The sequence below is a fragment of the Marmota marmota genome, unplaced genomic scaffold (assembly GCF_001458135.2).
Source record: "Marmota marmota marmota unplaced genomic scaffold, marMar, whole genome shotgun sequence".
NCBI lineage: Eukaryota > Metazoa > Chordata > Mammalia > Rodentia > Sciuridae > Marmota > Marmota marmota.
Window position 1 is genome coordinate 1,101,588 of NW_026000170.1, and position 9,643 is coordinate 1,111,230.

At 44.3% G+C, this 9,643-nt stretch overlaps 1 long non-coding RNA gene across 1 annotated transcript; it reads left to right on the top strand.

Annotated features, from left to right (window-relative positions):
- The first annotated feature begins 2,198 nt into the window (after positions 1 to 2,198).
- Positions 2,199 to 8,781, top strand: LOC125611836. The gene is made up of 3 exons (XR_007342069.1): positions 2,199 to 2,555; positions 7,558 to 7,924; positions 8,567 to 8,781. It is a non-coding gene; the product is annotated as an uncharacterized LOC125611836 (long non-coding RNA).
- Positions 8,782 to 9,643: the final 862 nt, after the last annotated feature.

Below are 9,643 nucleotides of genomic sequence, written 5' to 3' on the forward strand. Positions count from 1 at the left end.
TTCAAGTGGACTTTTGTGCAGGGTGAGAGATACCATTTTTACCCCCGTCTTATTATTGACTTTTCTTTTTGGCAGCTGGTGCTCTGGTCTTTGTGCTGGAAACCTGTCTGTGCCCTAGTCCCTCTAGGGCTTGGGTAAACCCCCAATCCCTACCAGTCCAGTCTTGTCCCCAAGTCCTTGCATGGTGGTTGGAATTCTTGTCGTTAGTGATCAACTTCTCTTGTGCTTCCTTCCTGCTTAGGTTTCTGAATAACAGGGATTGTGCTTCGATTGCTTATTGGACTGTTACCAGTTAGACCCCTCACTCCCATCTTCCCATGCTTTCCCATCCCCATGTTGGCCCCATCATCAACAGTTTGAACTTGCCTGATCCTCCAGTAGGCTCTGCATTCCTAGGCCCTGGCCCAGCTTTTCCATCTATTCTACCTCTGAAACCCTCCTTACCTGCTGGCTTAATCACACCTCTGCCTCCCCTCCAACAACTGCTGGTGTCTACAAGACCAACAGACTCTAGACTCTCCTTTTCCTCTGATAGTTTCTTAGGCACAAGAAGTCAAGTGTTCCCAGGGTCACTCAGGGCTAAAAATAAGAGTCCACAGCTGCCCAGGGTCCCTGGGGACATGTGACCTCATCTCAGCCCTAGAGCAGGCTAGCATCTTTTCTTTACCTCTCACCAGACTGGGCAGTTGAGGCTTGGTCTTGGAGCTGGCTGTGCTAGAGGCGAGCTTTTCAGCCACAGCACTGCTGTTACGATGCTTGCGTCTGGGCTGTACCCTCTAGATGCCAGAGGCACCCTACCCTCAGTTGTGGTGGTGAAACCATCTTAACGTTGCCAGTCACCCCAGTACCACTTACACAGAACATAGGGTTGGGGGCTCAAGTGGCACTAGAGAAAGGATCATGCTACAGTGACATCCCAGCAGAACTCGATGAAAGGGACATCCTCCCTGTAGCAGGGGTTGAAATGACCTGAGGAACAGGAAATGCTGACTGAGAGGGTCTCCTTGCAAGTGGAGCTCCATCTTTGGGGACATGAGGCCCTCTATGTCACAGTCATTTCCCTGTTTCTAATTCTGTTCCTCTCGTCCCACGTGGGTTTCACCTCTTCGCCTTCTGAGAAATCACAGCATTCTTGTCAAGGAGTCTCAAGGTTTTTCTAGTCACTGAGTCTCAAAAATTGTTGTGGGTAAAGGTTTCAAGAGAAGGTGGCTGAGAACCAAACAGGAAGTTCTGAACCCGCTTGAGTTCTCCTTTCCTTTCTACCCACAGTTAGGAGTAGATGAGCACATACAGACGCTTCCAGACCTGTGCAGATCAACCCATCTTAAATTTATTTATTTATTTTTAATATTTTTATTAATTGTTGATGGATCTTTATTCTATTTACTTATCTATTTATATATGGTGCTGAGAATTGAACTCAGTGCCTCACACATGCTAGGTAAGAGTGCTACCACTGAGCCCCAGCCCCAGCGCCCCCATCTTAAATTTAAAATACCCTAAGTTGAAAATGCATGTCATGCACCTGACTTACTGACCATCACAGCTTGGCAACACAGTCCACTGCAGGGTGGGGGCTGTTCCCCCATGATGGCTTGGTTACTGGGAGCTGGGGCTCACTGCTGCGGCCCAAATTGCAAGTCTGTTGTAGTGCATATCGCTGGACCAAGAAAAGATCAAATTAAAAACCTGCAGTACCTTTTCTGCTGAATACACATTACTTTTATACCATTATAAAGTTATGTATGTATATATATATATATATATATATATATATATATATATATATATATATATTGGGTCCTATGTCTAAATTGTGAAGCATAATAATAAAACACATATTTAGAAAACTACAACTCAACTAAAGGCCTGGAACATGACGATGGTTAACTTGCTGCTCCCTCTCCACCCAGGACAAGTGCTCCCCTAACTCTTTGCGGTCTCTTCCTGCTCCACTGGACCTTGCCCCTAGAGCTTCCTTATGCATATTGCTATATTACAGTGTTGTCAACTCCTGCCCTAGAACTTTCTTTCCACCCTGCACCTGTCCAGTGGTTCAGTGCAGGCTCAGAGGCAGGAACTGGCCAGGGAGGTCACAGCCTCTCTCTGCCTGTTTAAGGGGCCTTGGGCAAGTCACTCATCTCCATACTAAAATCACACAGTCCCCTTGAGCTCTTGTCCCCTTGGGCCCCCTTTGGTTGTTGGAAGAACATACAGATGTTGAGTTGACACACCATGAGATGCTATCTTAGCACCAGGCTAGTGATTGACAGAACTGGGTTGCAAGACTAATGTGCCACCCAGGAGAGCTGGGAGGGGAAGTGTCACCAGGTGCCATGCCCTGTGAGTACACATGCCCTTTGCTGGCACTTTGACAGGAAGGAGCCTCAAGATTTCTTTCGTGGCCTCTGCCTTTCCAGGTGTTGTATAACATCGTTTTCCTCTATGCCAAGAAGGAGAAATGGAAGAAGGCCGAAGAACAACTCACACTGGCCACCAACATGAAGTCTGAGCCCAGGCACTCCAAAATCGACAAGGCGATGGAAAGCTTCTGGGTAGGTGTGTCGGGAGGGGAGGTTTCCACAGTTCTCACTGTGTCAGGGCTGTCTGAGTCTGGGCAGCCCTGCTCCACGCTCAGCATGAGGCCATTTAAGCTCTTGAATCTGGGCCGAGAAGCCAAGGACAAGAGCACAGGGTGGCAGAGCCCTTGAATCCCTTGGCACCCCTGGGTGGTAGGATGTTGGAGGCTGAGCAGTGCTGTAAGGGCAGAGGCTGCTTGCTTTTGAGTCCTAGCAGCCTGGCACAGAGCCAGGTACAAAATGGCCCTCCACAAAATGTCTTGATTACAGGAATAAATGGTAAAAGTGAATGACAGTCTGAGCACATTGGGAATGGAGTTTTAAATAGGATTTTTTTTGGTGGGACAGGTACTGGGGATTTAATCCAGGAGCACTTCACCACTGAGCTACATCCCCCAGCCCTTTCTTTCTATTCTTTTCTTTTTTTCTTGTTTTTTTCTTTTTAATTTTGAAACAGGGTCTCCCAAAGTTGCTTAGGGACTCTCCTTTTCCTCCGATATACCAGTCTGCTACTGGCTTTGCTTCCTTTCCCATCCCAGATACAATCTAGCTTGATCTCTTGAACCCTTTACTTGCTGGTTTCCTCAACTTTTCTGTCTCCTTGTAAACAGCTGTGCTGGACGACATCCCTGGCTGGATCAGCTTTCTGTCCTTCACCTGGGATGCTCAGGGGTGCTGCAGTTCACACAGTTGATGGGTTGTTGCCAGGCTGGACTGGCTACCTGACTTGTGGGGACCAGTGTGAAATGAACGTGTAGGGCTCTTGTTTAAAAACTTCAAGAATTTCAAAATGGTGACCGCAGGTTATTAAACCAAGTGAGGAATGCTTTTAAGCATGGGTTCTTGTGCTTGATCATAAGTGTGGTCCCCACCTTCACACAGCATCCAGGACTATGCATGTGATCATCCTGGAGTCTCAGAACTGCCGACTCCTCTGCCCTCCCCATGGGCCTGCCACCACTTCTGTCCTTAGTTATCCACCCCCACCCCCCACCTCATGTGCATGCTGGCAGGCCCTCTCATGTGAAAGGGAAAGGTTGGGGTTCCCACCATGTGAAAGCCACCAGGAGCAATGTGGCATTGAAGCCAGATTTAAAGATAGGTAGTTAATGTAGTTAGGTAAATCGGGTCTAATATCGAGTAAAATCGAAAATGAAGGCCAGAATGAAGGCCATATTGAGAAAGGAGCCCAGGAAAGCAGAGCAGCACTTGGGGAAATTGAAATGTTAATGTTCCCAAGGCCCAGAGCCCATTCTAAGGAAATGTTAATGAAGCAGCTCCCAGCAAACAGGGAAGTGCTAATAGAAAGCCTCCCCAGGCCCTTCCTGCCCAGATTACTCCTCTGGCCCATCTGTCCCTCACCTTTGGGCTTTCCCACCTACATTCTAACACTGCAAGATAACAGAACAAAGGACAGGACTGCAGGAAAGCTGAATGAAGACCTTAGCTATAAAAGAGGGAAGACCTCCCCCTTCCATGGATTCACCTCTTGGGTCCCCTTCTTCCTCCCAGAAGAAGTCTTTTCTGCTGTCCTTTAATAAAGCTTCTACTTTTTACTCTAAACTTGCCTCTGAGTGCTTCTCTGGTGTTATACTTCTGCATCTGGGAAGTAAGGACCGGTAAACAGCGGTAACAGCATAGTAGACAAGGACCCAGAATCTCTGTTATCAGTGGTCCCTTCTGAGGCTGGGTCTTCAGCTGCACATAGGATGATAAAACTACCCAGCTTTTCGAGAAGCAAAAGTCACTCGGCTATTCTCCGACAATACCTTCTTACTTGAACTTCATCTTCTATTTCTGAGGGCAGGAGTGGGAGAGGATTTTGTTCCCCTTGCTCAGTGCTAGCCCCGTGCTCCCTGGGCATCCCCCACTATTTCTTTGCCCAGTGAAACCTTTAACACCCTCGGGGTCCTGGTCTCATAGGTAAGGTTACCGTGGCACTGAGTTGAGACACACAGTTAAAAAGCTAGTCAGATCCTTGCATTTGAATCCAAGGATCTGACTCTTCAACACCTGAATAGGACAGTCCCCAAACTTCTCCTAATGACAGGATCCTCTGCCTAGACTCCAAACTGGCCAAAGTAGTGATAGTGGTACATTAAGAGATGAAAACATCACTCAGAACCCCTAAAAAAAAGGCCTTCTCCAACAAAGAGTGACTTCCAAGCATCTCTCCCTGAAAAAAGAAGGCCAGAAACCACTGGACCCTACCTGGCTTAAAGGGTTGTGCATTGATATCAATATCCACAGGTTCAGGAAGGGAGCTGGAAATAATGAGGATAACCACTTTTCCACAACTGCCCCCCACAAGGCCCTTTCCAGTGCCAGGTCTGTAGCATCCAACTTTCAAAATATCCCCCATCCCTTACACCACAGGTCCCTGTGGTGGTGGTGGTGTGGCATACTTTTTAAAAATAATAATTGTTAGAGTTATACTCTGAAATATTAATGGGGGAATCAAAATGGCACTTGGGGATTTTTCTTCAACTAATATGGTGGGTGGTGGCGGTGTTATATAAAACAAGACTGAATGTGAATGGTTGCTCTGTCTTGCTGATGGGTGTATGTGAGCTTGCTGTACTATTTTACCTATGTTTGCATTTATCTGAGTTTCTCTGTAGTAAAAGATTTTTAGCAGACTGTGGTGGCATATGCCTCTAATCTCAGTGATTTGGGAGGCTGAGGCAGGAATGTGAGTTCAAAGCCAGGCTTAGCGAGACCCTGTTTCAAAATAAAATATAAAAATGGCTTGGGATGTGGCTCAGTGGTTAAGCACACCTGGGTTCAATCCCCAGTACCAAAAAAAAAAAAAAAAAAAGATTTTTAGAAATAGACATGAAAATGGAGGACAGTAAACTCAAGAGCTCTGTGTATATTAGAGTGGGGGAGGGCAACATCTCTGCTTTTCTAAACCTTGCAGTGACAGTTTATTCCAAGAACAATGGGTTCCAGTTTCTAGTTTTTCTGCTCTGAGCTCCAGCCACAGAAGTATTAGGCAGTCACTGCTCATGGAGTTGTGGGTCCCAGCTTTGCTGGGCCCTTCTTCCAAACTTCTAAGAAATTAAAACTCCAGTTTCATCCCTTTGTTCTCCAGCTCCAGAAGTGGGGCTGCTTCCTACAGTTACTGTCTCTGTGTTGATTTTCCTGATATTCCCCTTTGCCTTTTCAATTTCCAGTACCTGCTTAACCAATTGCCTAGATTAAATTATTTGTTGAAATAACTGGTGTGGTTTCTGTATTCCACAGCTTGATCTGCCTGATGCATGCCCTTAGAAGCACTGCCTGAGAAACACATTAGGGTGTAGCCATACCTTGTTGGCCTGCTCCAAAGATCCCAATCTCAGAAACCTGCCAGAAGCTCTACCAAGTCAACTTCTATGGTAGAGAACTTGCCGGTCACAGGAGAATCCCCTAATCTAAATCAATGTTTATAAGCAGAAGAGGAGGGTTTAATTTGCGAAAGCCAGTAGGGACTCTAAATCTTTCCATCCCAATCAAAGCTGTCAGAACCAGTTAGCATCAGAACCAGTCAGATGTCCCCCAAATTGCTATTTCTCCAGCAGCTTTCCTGTCACCAAGGAAACCACACATTGGTGCACAGGGGCCCCAGGAACCAGACTGTAACTGAGTTGCCTGGTGTGTTTGTCATTATCAACTCTGCCAAAGCACAGTATCTTTTGCAAGAATGATTCTCCTGCCCCAAACCCCTGCTGTCTTCTGTTTCCCAAACCGAGAATACTTCCACCTTCAAGAAAGACATGTGCTGGCAGGCATGACAGGCAATGGCAGGAGTCACTTGTTTACTCAACAACAAATAAAGCAGATTATCTTCTGCATTGGCCTTGGGACTGGCCCACACAAATTAGATGGCTTAAACAATAGGAATGAGTTGTCTCATAGTTCTAAAGGCTAGACATCTGAAATTGCCATGTTAGTAGGGCTGATTTCTTTTGAGGGTTCTGAGGGAAGGATTCTCCTGGGTTTGTAGATGGCTGTCTTCTTGGTCCTGTGGGATTCTTCTTGTCTGCGTGTCTGTCTCCATATTTCTCCTTGTTATAGGGACACCAGTCATATTGGATTAAGGTTCATACCAATTTTTTTTTAAATTTTACACTTCGTTTTTACTTAATCATCTCTCTCAAGACCTTGCATGCAAATAAGGTCACATTCTGAAAAACTGGGGGTTAGGACCTCAATGTGAAATTTTGGGGGACATAATTCAGTGCAGGATTAATATTCCTGAGAATTGAGGGTAGAGGATTCTCCAACCCCTCAGATAGGAAAAGTCTTCTGGATAGACAAGAAAATCCTTCTCAGTAGAAAAGTGTTGGACTTCTTTGAGTCAAGTCCTGAGTAAATTTATTCTAAGGTCTCCAAGACAGGAAGATAAAATAAAAACAAAAAGGAGTTACCATTGAAGGAGATGTGCTTTGCTAGTTTCTAGTGGCAGAAATAACAGTGTAGTTCCAGTGGCCAAGGTCACCCTGGTTGCCTTCTTCAGGGGGCATCAGGGGTAGCGGCAGAGGCAGAGTGGGTTCTGAAAGCAGAAATACACAAGCATCTTCGAATGATGCTCATGCTGCAGATTTTTTTTCAATCCTGGCAACTATGAAAAATTTTTTAGGGAGTTTTGTTTACAAATTCTGCTGACAATGAAGTTCTGTAGGAAAGAAAGTTTAATGGAACTTATTAGGTAAGTTAGTGGGGGGACTGTTTTGTACATCTCCTTGTCTTGGACAATGGACTACCCAAAGAAGTGGAGTGGGCAAAGAACCAGGTAGGTGATATCATTTAACTCTCCCCAAAGTGTTTTCTTAGCTTCTTCTTTTCAATCCTGACCACCTTAATAATTTCCCAGCAGTGATGTTTGTGTACCCTCTCCCTCAGACTCGTTTGTTGAAGCCCTAATCTCTATTGTGGCTGTATTTGGTGAAAATTTCTTTTTTCTTTTTTAAAAATATTTATTTATTTTTTTTAGTTTTTGGCAGACACAACATCTTTGTTTGTATGTGGTGCTGAGGATCGAACCTGGGCCGCACGCATGCCAGGTGAGCGCGCTACCGCTTGAGCCACATCCCCAGCCCTGGAGAAAATTTCTTGACAGAAGTAGTTAAGGTTAAATGGGTAATGAAGGTAAGGCCCTGATCCTAGGAGACTGGAACCCTTATAAAAAGAGATAACGGAGAGTTCTTTTTGCCTTTCTCTCTCTTTTTGTCTGAGTGTGCACAAGGAAAAGGACATGTGAAGACACGGCAAGAAGGCAGCCCTCTACAAACCAGGAAAAGTCCTCCCCTGAAACCAAATTGGTTGACACTTCAAGTTTGGACTTCCCAGCCCCCAAAATTGTAAGCAATAAATTTCTGTTGTTTAAGCCACCCAGTGTGTAGTATTTTGGTATAGCAAATCAAATGGACGAATGCAATTAATTTAAGTTATGTCTTCCCCATTAGAAGGCAGAAACCATGCATCTCTATTTCCCCAAACACCACTATGCCTGGCATAGTAGCTTTCATATGGCAGGCACTCAATATTTGTTGAATGAACCAATGATTAGAAAAATCAATGGGGGCATGGTAAGTATTATTATGCTTATTTTAATGTGGAGAAAATTGACAGCTATGAAAAGATACTTAATACTCACAATCTTGGGACACAAATGCATTTCCTAAACTAAAATTAATTGAAAGTGGACCAGGGCCATATAACATCCTCATTCACAAAACACATTAAGACTTGTTTTAGTTGCTGAGGGAGGAGGGTTGTATTATCCTCTGCTGTCTAGTGTTCTCTCTCTCTAATCAGGATCAGAGATTTGCCAATCCACATCTTGTTCCTCATAATCAATGCTCTCAGAGTCAGCAGATAGATATAAAGCTAGAGGAATTTTTTTTTTTTTTTTTTTTTGCTAAAGGCAAGGTGAGGTACATCAGAGGATGAGTATTTGGCATCTCTGAGAGACCTCACAGGGTGGCACCACTTCTGTCCAGGGTCTAGTCTCTGCCCTGCAGGTTTAAAAACTGGATCTGTCAGCAGACTGAGTGCACATCCATCTCTCAGCTTTAATTAATTAAGCATGAAGAACTGATGCATGAAACCAGCATGTCAATTTATTGATTCACAAGAGGACTGGAACTGCCTCTGTGTCTAGAATGCTTGTCTCTTCTCACATCATCTTCCACTGAAGACAGACCTCTAAGGAAGGTAAATATCAGAAAGTTGCTCAGTGAGTAACTTCATCCCCAGATGAAGGGAACTGGATGGCTCAAATGTTTAATGGCAGTGAACTGCCATTTTTACTTTAAGAATAGTCTTTCTAATGGCAAAAATAATTCAAAACCATTGTCTGAGGCTCTGTCTGCAGAGGGCACTTCTTCAATAGGTATTTTCCTCACAGTGACAGAAGCTAACTAACAAACCATCTTTTACAAATAGGTACCTGAAATCATCTCATACAACTCATATATGACACTGGTTCTGAACTCAAAGTATTTGTGGGTTTGTACCAGCCAGCTTTAGGCAGCCCATAAAGGCTTCAACTATTTTAAGAATGGAATGGTCATCAAAACTCTCCAGAGCTGGAGCTGTGGCTCAGCGGTAGAATGGTTGCCTTGCATGTGTGAGGCATTGAGTTCTATCCTCAGCACTACATAAAAATAAATAAAAAACAAAATAAAGGTAAAATAGGTAAAAAAAAATTTAGATTAAAATACACATTTTTAATAGAATAACTTCTCCAAAACAAAGATTAAATGAGTGGATTTTTTAAAACAATTTTGCAAGTCTCTTGAACATTTGGCTTAATAGAACATAGTAGATTCTCACGTCTGCATTGTTTTCAGTCTGTTACCATATCACACACCGTGTAGCCTCTGGAAAACTCTACCTCATACCTTTGAGAGAATGAGAGAACAAGGCCATAACATCTTATACTAGCTTTCTAGGGGTGCCACAATGAAATACCATGAACCAGGTGGCTTAGAACAGATCCTTATTCTCTCATCATGGAGGAGGCCAGAGGTTCAAATCAAGATGTCAGCATGATTGGGTTCTTCTGTAGGCTCTGA